Source organism: Heterocephalus glaber, unplaced genomic scaffold, assembly GCF_053883595.1.
Source record: "Heterocephalus glaber isolate CG9 unplaced genomic scaffold, H.glaber_assembly_v1.0 deba00001593, whole genome shotgun sequence".
Classification (NCBI taxonomy): Eukaryota; Metazoa; Chordata; class Mammalia; order Rodentia; family Bathyergidae; genus Heterocephalus; species Heterocephalus glaber.
The window spans coordinates 1,785,956-1,796,858 of record NW_028258368.1 but is presented as its reverse complement, the minus strand read 5'-3'; the positions used below and the strand labels follow the sequence as shown (position 1 = coordinate 1,796,858).

Sequence of the window (10,903 nt, the reverse complement as noted above, 5' to 3'; positions counted from 1 at the left end):
GCTCCAAAAAGCCATCTCCCCTACTGTGGCCACCAGCCTTGCAGCAGTGTGTTCCAGGTCAATGGTTTCCAAGATTCCAGTTGGATTCATTGACTGGGCAACATGAAGAATCAAATGGCAAAATATCTCATGAAACATAGCTTCTGCTCATTATTTATTATTCCCTGGTGCACGCAGAGTTTCAAGATGTTGGTGAACACAATCTTCCTCCGCAGACTCAGCCAAAAAACTGACAGAATTATTACTATGCTGCCTACTGGTATTAGTGAAATAGATTCTTATTCTGGAGCAAGTGGAAATCTTTTTTTTAAAAAGTGAAGAAAAGTTTCTTATTAATAGATACCAGTACTATTGACTGCTGTTTCAAAGGAATTGGCCAAAGAAGTTGAGAATATGGGAGCAATTTTCACAGATGCCCATGTTTCTGGTCATGTTGGAGCTATAGGGTCTGGGAGCCTTGAATTTATGGCAAGAGGAGTAGTAGACAAATTTGCTGCTCCCCCCAAACATCTGGGGTACATGGGCTCTACTGTGGGGTGTTCTGGAGCTTCTGGGACCGGGAATGCTGCAAAGATCTGCAACAACATGCTGTTGGCTATTATTATGACTGGAACTGCTGAAGCTATGAATCTTAGAATCAGGTTAGGGCCTGACCCAAAAGTATTGGCTAAAATCCTAAATATGATCTCAGGACAGTGTGGTTCAAGTGATACTAACAATCCTGTATCTTAGGTGATGGATCAAGTAGCTTCAGCAAGTAACTATCAGGGTGGATTTGGAACACCACTCACAGCTGAGGATCTGGAATTGGCGCCAGAATCTGCTACCAACTCCAGAGCCCAGACCTGCTGGAAAGCCTACCCCATCAGATCCCCAAGAAGCTGTATGCAAGAAGTACTCACAGAAAGACTTCTTGTCTCTTTTCCAGTTTCTACAAGAAGAAGAGACCCTCTAGGGATGTCCTTTGTCTGTGAACACTGTTGGGAGCCTCCTAGCTGAATCCACAAGCTGTATCGGGTTTAATAAAAGGTCAACTGTCTGATTTTGATTATCTAGGCCACAGTAATCCCTAGGATTTTTCACCCCTATTAAAATGCTTATTCTTGGGCCAAGGATTTAGCTCAGTGGTTCCACCGCCTGCCTCACAAGTGCAAGGTCCCGAGTTCAATCACTGGCACCAAAGAAAAAATGTTTATTCTTTTCATCTGTTTAGCCAACATATATTATCTGAAAAATGTTTTTTCTACATGTCACAGATGGTTTCTGCTTACTAGGTAGAAAAACTGCCCTTTTAAAAAAAATTGACCCCTGACCATTTTCAACTAAGTCATTAAATCCTTCAGTCGGGATACCATTTGCTCTACTTCACAAATAAAATGAAATATTTTGTCAACAGGATGAAACCCATCTAAATGAAAGGAAAGAAATCAGTGTATCCTTACAGAGAGTTAGGGATAGGAAACACAGTGACTTTTACCTGTATCTCTCAGGAAGTTTGTCCTGTTAACAGAGCCATTAGAGTATTCTTGTATTACTGAGCTCACTGATTTATTTTCTAAAGAGCTGATAAAACAAGACAACTTCTTGCTGCATGTTTTGCAATTTGGACACAGTTATAGGATTTAAATTGTCACCACTTCCAGAAGTCAGCAGACCTGTTTTTCCTTTTTCATTTCCTTTGTTTTGTTCTTTTCTTTCCTTTTACATTCTTACTACATATCTTTTTACTTCAAAAAAAAAAAAGATTTCAGGCCAAGGATTTAGCTCAGTGGTTCTGCCGCCTGCCTTACAAGCACAAGGTCCCAAGTTCGATTCCTGGTACCAAAAAAAAAAAACTCCCAAAAAAGATTTCTTCATTTCTGTTTCAAAGTAAATAATGAAATTGACTTTATAAATTGTTACATTATTCTAAATATAACCTATTATTTTTAAATTGAAATAAACTTCTGTAATGCTAATGAAAAAACTACTCCTTTAGCAAATTTTCTATGTATAGTATGATACGAGAATTTTAGCCCTTCTGTCATTCATTTGATTTTTCAGTAAGAAGGGCTTTCTAAATGTAACTCAAATCCAGAAACCATACAATAAACAATTGCTAAACTTGATCGCAAGTCAAGAGATGTTGGTAAAAGGGTACAAAATTTAGTTTGAGATTAATAGCCCAGAAATCTAATGTATAGCATGGTAGCTATAGTTAATAGTACTGCATTGTACACTTGACATCTGCTCTCATCACAAAAAACAAAGCCAACTGTGTGAAGTGATGGATATAATAGACTTACTGTGGAAATAATTACACAGGTATACTTGTATCAAAACACTATGTTTTATACCTTAAATATTATATTTTTTATTTGTCAGGCATACCTCAATGAATGGGGGGTGACCTTGATTACATAAAAAGCAGTGACAGATTTAAAATATTTACAACTTCTATCACTAACAGAAGGTTCATTCCTCTCATATACAATGGTATCCTACAAATCAATAGAAAAATAACAACCAACCAGCAGAAAAAAGATAACAGTGTTACCAGTTTGCAGAATTGGAAATATAAATAGCTCTCAACATATGAAAAGATCAACCTCACTTAAAAAATGCTAATTCAAACTTCACTGAGATAATTTTTTTTCAAAGGTCAGATTTGTAAAGAAAAAACAAAACTGTAATACAGTAGAGTCTCAAGTTATGACCAGCCTTACATATAAACAATTTGGGTTATGACTGGAATTTTAGTTTTAACTTATGACCAAAGTCTTGAGTTACAACTTGAATGCCAGCCACTTGTGCAGTCATAAACAAAGACTCGCAATGCCAGAAAAGCATATGTAAGTGTACGTAAGTGTCAATCTGAGCCCAGATGCGCATGTTTGTGGATGTGATTTTGGTCAGTGCTTTATATAATCGCTATGATTACTGCCATCAAAATGGCCCCCAAAAAGCTAGAAAAGAAGCTAAGGAAGGAAGGGAAGGTAAAGAAAGCAATCACAATCAAAAAGAAGAAGGAGGCCGGAGATTTAGCTCAGTGGTTCTGTCGCCTGCCTTGCAAGCGCAAGGACCCGAGTTCAATCCCCGGTACCAAAAAAAAAAAAAAAGAAGAAGGAGGGCCGGGGATTTAGCTCAGTGGCACCACACCTGCCTCACAGAGAAAGGTCCTGAGTTCAATCCCCAGTACCACAAAAAAAAAGAAGAGGGAAATTGTGGAGAAATATGAGAGTAGCATTTGTGTGACTGATCTCACTAATATATATGGCATGTCAAAATCCATCATCTCAACAATCTTACAGAGAAAAGATTTGCATAAGGAAGCTAGTGTTGCTAAAGGTATTACTCAAATTAGTAAGTCACAATCAACAGTGTTAGACAAGGTAGAAAGGCTATTATTAGTATGGATAAACAAAAGATAGATGGCAGGTTATAGCCTTTCTGAGACTATAACTTGTGTAAAAGCTAGGGCTATAAATGCAGATCTCATAAAGGACAATCCATCAATGAGTGATAATGGTAAAACATTTTGTGCCAGTAAGGGGTGGTTTCACAATTTTAAAGAGAGAGTGACTAAGCATGGTGAAGCAGCCAGTGCTAATAAAAGGACTACTGAAAATTACTACACCACTTCAAAACAATGATACAGAGAAATGGCTTTTGCTCTCATCAAGTTTTCAACTGTGATGATGTTGCAGCAAAGCAGAACAGCTCAGTGTTACAGTTCTGTGTTACTGCTAGAGCAATTTGAAGACTGGAGAATCCAGAAGTTACTCAAAGAGGTAGAGAAAAGCCTTTTATTAGCCAGCTGGCTCAGAGGAGTTTGTCCACTCTAAATTTTGAGTGCCAAATTGTAGTGAAAGTCCATTTATATACAGTTGGGGAAAGGAAGTTGAGAGGAACCTTTTAGGACACATATCTAGAAGCGTGAAACTTAGGTAGAAACATCAGGTACTAAAAGTTGCATTGTTTGAGCAGAATATTTTTGATACATTGAGCAGGTACATTGTGCAGCACAAACAGTCACAGAATATTTTGATACATTGGGATGCATTATTGCTTCATCAGTGAAACCAGCCTTTTCTGGAAGAAAATGCCCGGGAAAACATACATTATCCATGAAGAAAAGAAAATGCCAGGCCACAAGCCTATAAAGGATAGGCTAATCTTATTGCTATTTGCCAATGTGAGTGGTGACATCAAGATAAAGCCTATCTTGGTTTGTCATTCTGAGATCCCTAGAGTGTCTAGAAAACATAAAGTCATGAAGAACAGGCTGGGAGTCATGTGAAGATCTAATTCAAAAGCTTGGGTTACAAGAGTGGATCAGGGAGGCTTTCTGTCCTACTGTTAAGAAATATCTAGAAGACAAAGGTTTGCCACTCAAGGCTTTCCTCATCATGGACAATGCTCCTGTTCACTCACAAGATTTGGAAGAATTGGCTGAAGAATTCCCATGGCTCTCAGTCAAGTTCCCCCAACCTAATACAACTCCTCTACTGTAGCCTGTGGACCAGCAGGTTATAGCTAACTTTAAAAAGCTATACACCGAGAAACTGTTCCTGAAGTGCTTCCAGATACAGATTTAATCCTTAATGAATTCTGGAAGGAACATTACAATATCCTTTCCTGTGTGGAATTGAGAAATACTTAGCCAATGTCTCTCTAAGGACATTGAGATCTGTCTGGAAGAAAGTGTGGCCTAAAACTATACAGAAGGCAGACTTTGAAGGCTATGTAGAGGCACCTGAGCCTGTAGTTGATGACCCTGTAGTTGATGGCCTAGTGCACAGTCCATAGCAGAGTCCATTGGCTTACAGGTAGACAGTGATGATGTTGAGGAACTGGTGGAGGAATGTTCAGAGGAATTGTCTACAGAGGAACTTTAGCAACTTCTGGCTAAGCAATAGAGAATGGCAGCTGAGGAGCTTTCTGAAGAGGAGAGGGAGTATCAACAACCAGTGCAGCAAAGTTCTTCTGAAATAAAGGAAATCCTGAAAAAATGGACAGAGCCTCAAACATTTGTAGAGAAGACCCACCCAGACAGAGAAAAAGCCAATTGTTGCATTCATTTGCTTAATGACAATATCATGACATACTACAGAACAGTGTTAAAGAAAAGACAGAAACAGACAACTTTAGACCAGTTTTTAGTTCTGAAAAAGTTGAGATCTAGTGAGCCAGAAGCAGATCCTAGTGGCTACACTCTCCCAAAGGAGAGAAAGAACACCAGAGAGCTAGATTTCTGATGTTCTTATGGAAGGGGACTCTCCTTCCAAAAAATACCCACTTTCCATTTCATACTCCCTTCCTGCAAGCCAAAGATGTCAACTTGAATGGTGAGTACAGTATGAAATTGTTGTTTCTGGTAAACTAGGCACACTTTATCACTTTTTGGTGAATACAGTAGGAAATTACTGGTGTTTCCGGTAAATTACAGACATTATACAATGCTTTTTATTATGAAAAGTTTAGTTAAAGGGTGCTTTGGGAGATGCAGAACTCATTATGGGTCTTTCCATTATTTCCTATGGGAAAAATAGTCTTGACTTACAACCAACTTGAGTTAAAACCAGCCCTGGCTAATGAATTGAGTTTGTAAGTCAAGGGTCCACTATAATGTAATTTATTAGTATATTCTTACATGTCACTGACTGAAGTATAATTTGAGCCCCTATAGAATTAACTCAGTAATAACTACAAAAATGTAACATGTCTGTGCCTTTTAACCTAACCAATTACCCATGCACATATCCTATCCATATGCTCTCACATCCATAAAATGATATGTTTTAAGGCCATACATTAGTTACAGTATAACATAATATGACGTGGCAAAGTAGCCGGAGTACCTCCAAAATCATTAAGGAGTAGATTCATTAAAGAAGTTATGGCTCTGCATACATTGGATGGAACTTAAGGAGCTGTTTAGAAAAACAAACAGAAAAGCATAACAGGGCTCCTTATGTTCCTATGTACAACAAAAAAAATCAAAATATATTTCTATTAGGGGAAAAGGAATATACAGAATACTTTTTGAGTGAAAACAGGTAAGGGGAAATTACTTATGTGATAACTTGAATAAGCAGAACATATCTCTGGAAGGATGCACAAGAAACTGGTTGCCTCAAAAGGGGTGAACTGGGGGCTGGGGATTTAGCTCAGTGGTTTTGCCGCCTGCTGCACAGGTGCAAGGACCCGAGTTCAATCCCCAGTACAAGAGTGGAACTGTGGAACAACAAAACTTAAGTGTACCTTTTCTGCAGTTGTAGCTCAGTTTAGCACTTAGTACTTACACATTTTGGCTGGTACCATGATAAACAGGAAGGATTTCTTGTCCTTATGTAGCTACTGTTTATAAAAAAGATAATAGATAATTATATATTAGAAAACCATGATATATTAATTTGGTTGGTCCTCACAGCAATCGCAGTAGGCATACAGAGGAACTGGGGACAGCAGAGAGACTCAGGAGAGCAGCAAGGGACTGGTTTTGAAGGATCCTAAGATGGGGGCAGCCTATCTGTGCAGGAATTCCATTGGTGAGAGTTAATTGTATTTACTCTTTTGTTTTCTTTTTCACTCCCTTCCTTCATCTCTTTCTGTCTCTCTGTCTCTGTATCTGTCTCTGTCTCTCTCTCTTTTTCTCCATCTCTCTCCATTATAAGCCAGAAATTTAATTAAAATGCATGTATTTTATATGTGGAATACTGAAAGCTACAGAATTAAAGCTTCTGTATCAAGTCCCTGAATCTGCAGGCTGGCACAGCACACTTCTGGGTTTGATTTTCCCCTTTCATTGTAAGATTTCCTCCATCTTCTATTTTCTGAATTAAAAATTCCTAACAAATGTCCAAGCCTGCAGCACACACACACACTCAGTTTGCTTCCTCCTCTGGAAGTTTTCCCCATGCCTTTGGCTGGAAAAGACACAGGAATCAAAGGATTTCCTTAAATAATAGAAGCCAAGATAAATCCATTTATTCTAAGAAACAATAGACATTAAATTTCCACTGGGCTCAAACTCAACAGAACTGATTAGCATTTCTTTCATGCTAAGTATTTGGTTTACATGTCATGTTAGGAGTTAGGGAGTCCATAAATGGTTTTATTAAACATGAACATCACCAAAGAGTAATCAACTTGTGTTCTACTTCTTCAAATGCCTCTCCTCATTCTTAATGATCAGTATTAAGTGTTCTATCTTGGACCACATATTTGTTTGCTTTTCACATTTTTCCAGTTTGATGGTAAGAGGCTTATTGTACAACAATTAACAAACCAGACCACCCACAAGCTGCTGTGTGTCTTTGGGCATTATTCTGATGTATTTATGTTGTTTTCAAACATCTTCAATAGCAAATGTATCTTCTTAATGAAAACACCCAAGTTTCAAATGGTTGTTGTTTCTATTCAATATGTAACCTAAGCAGACAGGAATGAGCACCCAGGAAAATACCAGAAGATGCAATGTTTTCTTTGAAAAGGATGACTAACCTTGTCTATGATCCAGTACCCAGCAATTAAACTTTGTATCTTCTTTTCCATAGATGTGGAATTCAAAACAGATTGAAGAATGATTTATCCTGGTCTACTGTTATGATGAAGTTAGACTTAACCAGGTTTTGTTTTGTGATTTGATAGTTTTTGTGTTGTTGTTGCAGTACTGTGGGTTGAACTCAGGGCCTTCACACTGAGCTATATCCTCAGCCCTTTTTTATTTTTTTTTTTGAGACAAGTTCTCACTAAATTATTCAGTTGCCCACTCTGGGTTTGAACCTGTGATCCTCCTGCCTCTGCCTCCCAGGATGCTGGTCTAACCAGGTTCTTGTTGGTTCCCATGTGTTAGTGATATTTACTATGCATATTCTTTTGCATTTTGACTGCCCATTCTCTTTCTCCTTGGCCATTTAACCTATGTACTCAGCCTTCATATCAAAATTCAAATGCCAGTAGTTACTTTTACTTCATCCCTGCACCTTTTTATACTTCTTTATGCCCTTCTGTGATTCAATTCCCCATCACCTCAGACTCCACATTCACCTACTTTTGTCACCTGGGTCTCAAATGTCTAGCTTCAAAGCTGGGCTCATGATGTTCAATCAGCTCACCTCACCTTACTCTAACCTCCAAATGTCTCTCCAAGCCTCTAGACCTCTGCTTTCCTATACTCTTTCTAACTCTCCATATTTTCTTCATTTTGTCTGCTGCTGTCCCAGTGAGATTATCCTAGGGCAGCCCTCATCCTTGAGTCACTGGCAAATCAAGAAATACCTATCTTTAAAGTTTGTTTCAAAAGAAGCACTACCACATCCCAATTTGCACCAGCCTCTATTTTCTGGCGTCCAATATAGGTAGCATATTTGTTATTATATCCCTAGCATTCATCACAATGTTACACATGTTAGATTGTGAATTAGCAAAGGTTCATTGGATGAATTTCTAGGAGAGCAACAAAATATATTTCTGCCATTTGCCCACATAAGTAAACCCATAATTTTAACTTGTTGGCAAGATGCAAGATACCTTCGCTGATGTTTATCTCCTCACTTTGTACTTTGCAGCATACCCACATCGTGCATTACAGAATATGCACACAATGAACTCCATGGGTTTCTCTAGTACCCACAGAGGCACTTTCAATGAAAAAACACTCTAATAGAAACTATGAGGCTACCCTCTGTGATCATTATGAAATTCTAAGTTCTTCATATTAAGAACAAGTGAGATAAATTAGAGAAGGTTCAAAAGATTTTCTATCGTAATTATCTTTCAAAAATAAGAAATGTAATTGGGCTGGGATCCCATGAGAATGCTTATTACATTTGCTTCCTAAAACCTCTATTTCTTAAATGTTCTCATACTAGTTTATTCAGAATAATATAAAAATGTTCCATATTCTGAATAGCATATCAGTAACAAAAATGTATTTATCACAGTTCTGGAGACTGAGAAGTTCAAGATCAAGTCAGTGGTAGAGGCTGGGAGGAACTGACTACTATTTTGTGGATGACTTATCTCTAGGAGTCCTCACATCATGGAAGGAGCAAACAAGCTCCACAGCCTCTTTTTGTTAAAGACATTAGTTCCAGTCTTGAGTACTCTGTCTTCCTGACTTGATCACCTCCCGAAGTTCTCACCTCTTAGTGTGAGACCTAACTAACTCCATTTTAAAGTTTGACTCCATCTTGGAATAAGACAGTAAAGTGGCCTTGACATAAATTTCACTTCACTGAAGTCAACAATTCCCCTAGTCTCCTTTGTGCCCATAAAATGATAAAATGTCCTTGCTGTGGGACAACAGATAGAAAGAAAAAAAAAAGGACACAGCTCCTAACTCAATCCTCTGTCTGCCCAGAAAACAGATGCTCCCGGGCCCATTATCTATAGAACATTCTGTCAATGTGCTGATTGTTCCTTTTTCCCATAAACTCTACATGTAGCCACCCCTCAACCCCCCAAGCTTGCTAAATATCAACCAATCATGTAACTGCTAAATGGAACATCCCCAAACCTTGTGGTAGCCACAATAAAAACCCTGCTGATTTGGAATTCAGGGCTCTCAATCCTGATCCGCTGCATCGGTGATGGTTGAGTGCCCCTGCTCGAGCTTGAATAAACGACCCTCGTTTGTTTACATCGGAATCGGCTCCTTGGTGGTCTTTGGGGACTTCGCGATCTGGGCACAACATTAGTAGCATAACTTTGGAGCTTAGGATTTTATTGCAGGAATTTTAGAATAATGCAAACATAGCAGAGCTTCAACAAGATTCTAAACCTTGTCACCAAATACTCACTAAGACAAAAGTGTATAAATAAATATATTGCTGAGAGAAAGTTCTAAAATACATGATTGCTTCAAGAAGTACTTACCAAAAAATAGCATGAATAATATGATTCTATTTCTTAAAAATTAGAGAAGATCTGGAAGATTTTTAAATCAATATATAAAATACAGGAAGTGCACACATTGTAAGTTTAATGAATTTTCACTTTGTAGAAGTTTAGTGTATTTTCACTCTGTAGACCCTGACTGCCAACTAGATAAAAACAGAACATTTCTAGGACTCTAGAATTCTTCCTTCTGCCCCTTTTCTGAAGAACATTTCCTTAAACATTTAGTGGGTACCCAAGTGGTCTTAGGTGGTTTTTAATTCTCTTCTTTATACAGTTCTGTTACTTGAATTTTCCAAATTAGTGTTACCTAAACATCATAGAGTCATTTTCCTTACAGACTTTGTATATAGCAGAACTCCTATTGACCCAATCTCAGAAAAAAAGAATTCCAGGCATCTGAATTCCTGAATTCAGAACTTCAATGTTTAACTGTATTAGGGTCTGAATGCTTATGTAGCCATAAAAATTGATATGTTGAAATCCCAACCCCCAATATGACAGTATTAGGTGGGCCAGTTGAGGAAGTGATTAGATCATAGGAGTGAACCTCTCATGAGTGAGATTAGTGCCCTTCTAAAAAGTGATACAATGAGAAATTGGCAATCTGAGACCCAGAAGAGGGCCCTACTAGAACCCAACCATGTTGACACCCATTCTCAGACTTCTCAGCTTCTAAAAATGTAAGAAAATTAATGTAATTGTTTTTAATCTACTCAGTCTACAGTACTTTATTGTATCAATTGGAACTAAGATAAACTCCATTCTTATTTTAGTTTTTCTTCATATATTTCTTGCTTTCCTCCCTCTCCCCCCACCATTTTCTTCTTAATACTAAACAAAGCCCTTTATAACAATGTAACATGTTCAATTATGCAAGGCAATATTTCCATGCTTAAGCAGGGCATGGTGGATGTGCCTGTAATCCTAGCACTTGAGAGATTGAAGCAGGAGGATTGCCAGCCTGAGCTATGTAGTGATTCAAGGCCAGCCTGAACTACATATCAAGACTCTGTCTTAA

General features: G+C 38.1%; 1 pseudogene; it reads left to right on the top strand.

The window, feature by feature from the left end:
* Nucleotides 1–246: 246 nt before the first annotated feature.
* LOC101714322 (3-hydroxyisobutyrate dehydrogenase, mitochondrial pseudogene) lies at nt 247–955 on the top strand (annotated as a pseudogene).
* Nucleotides 956–10,903: the final 9,948 nt, after the last annotated feature.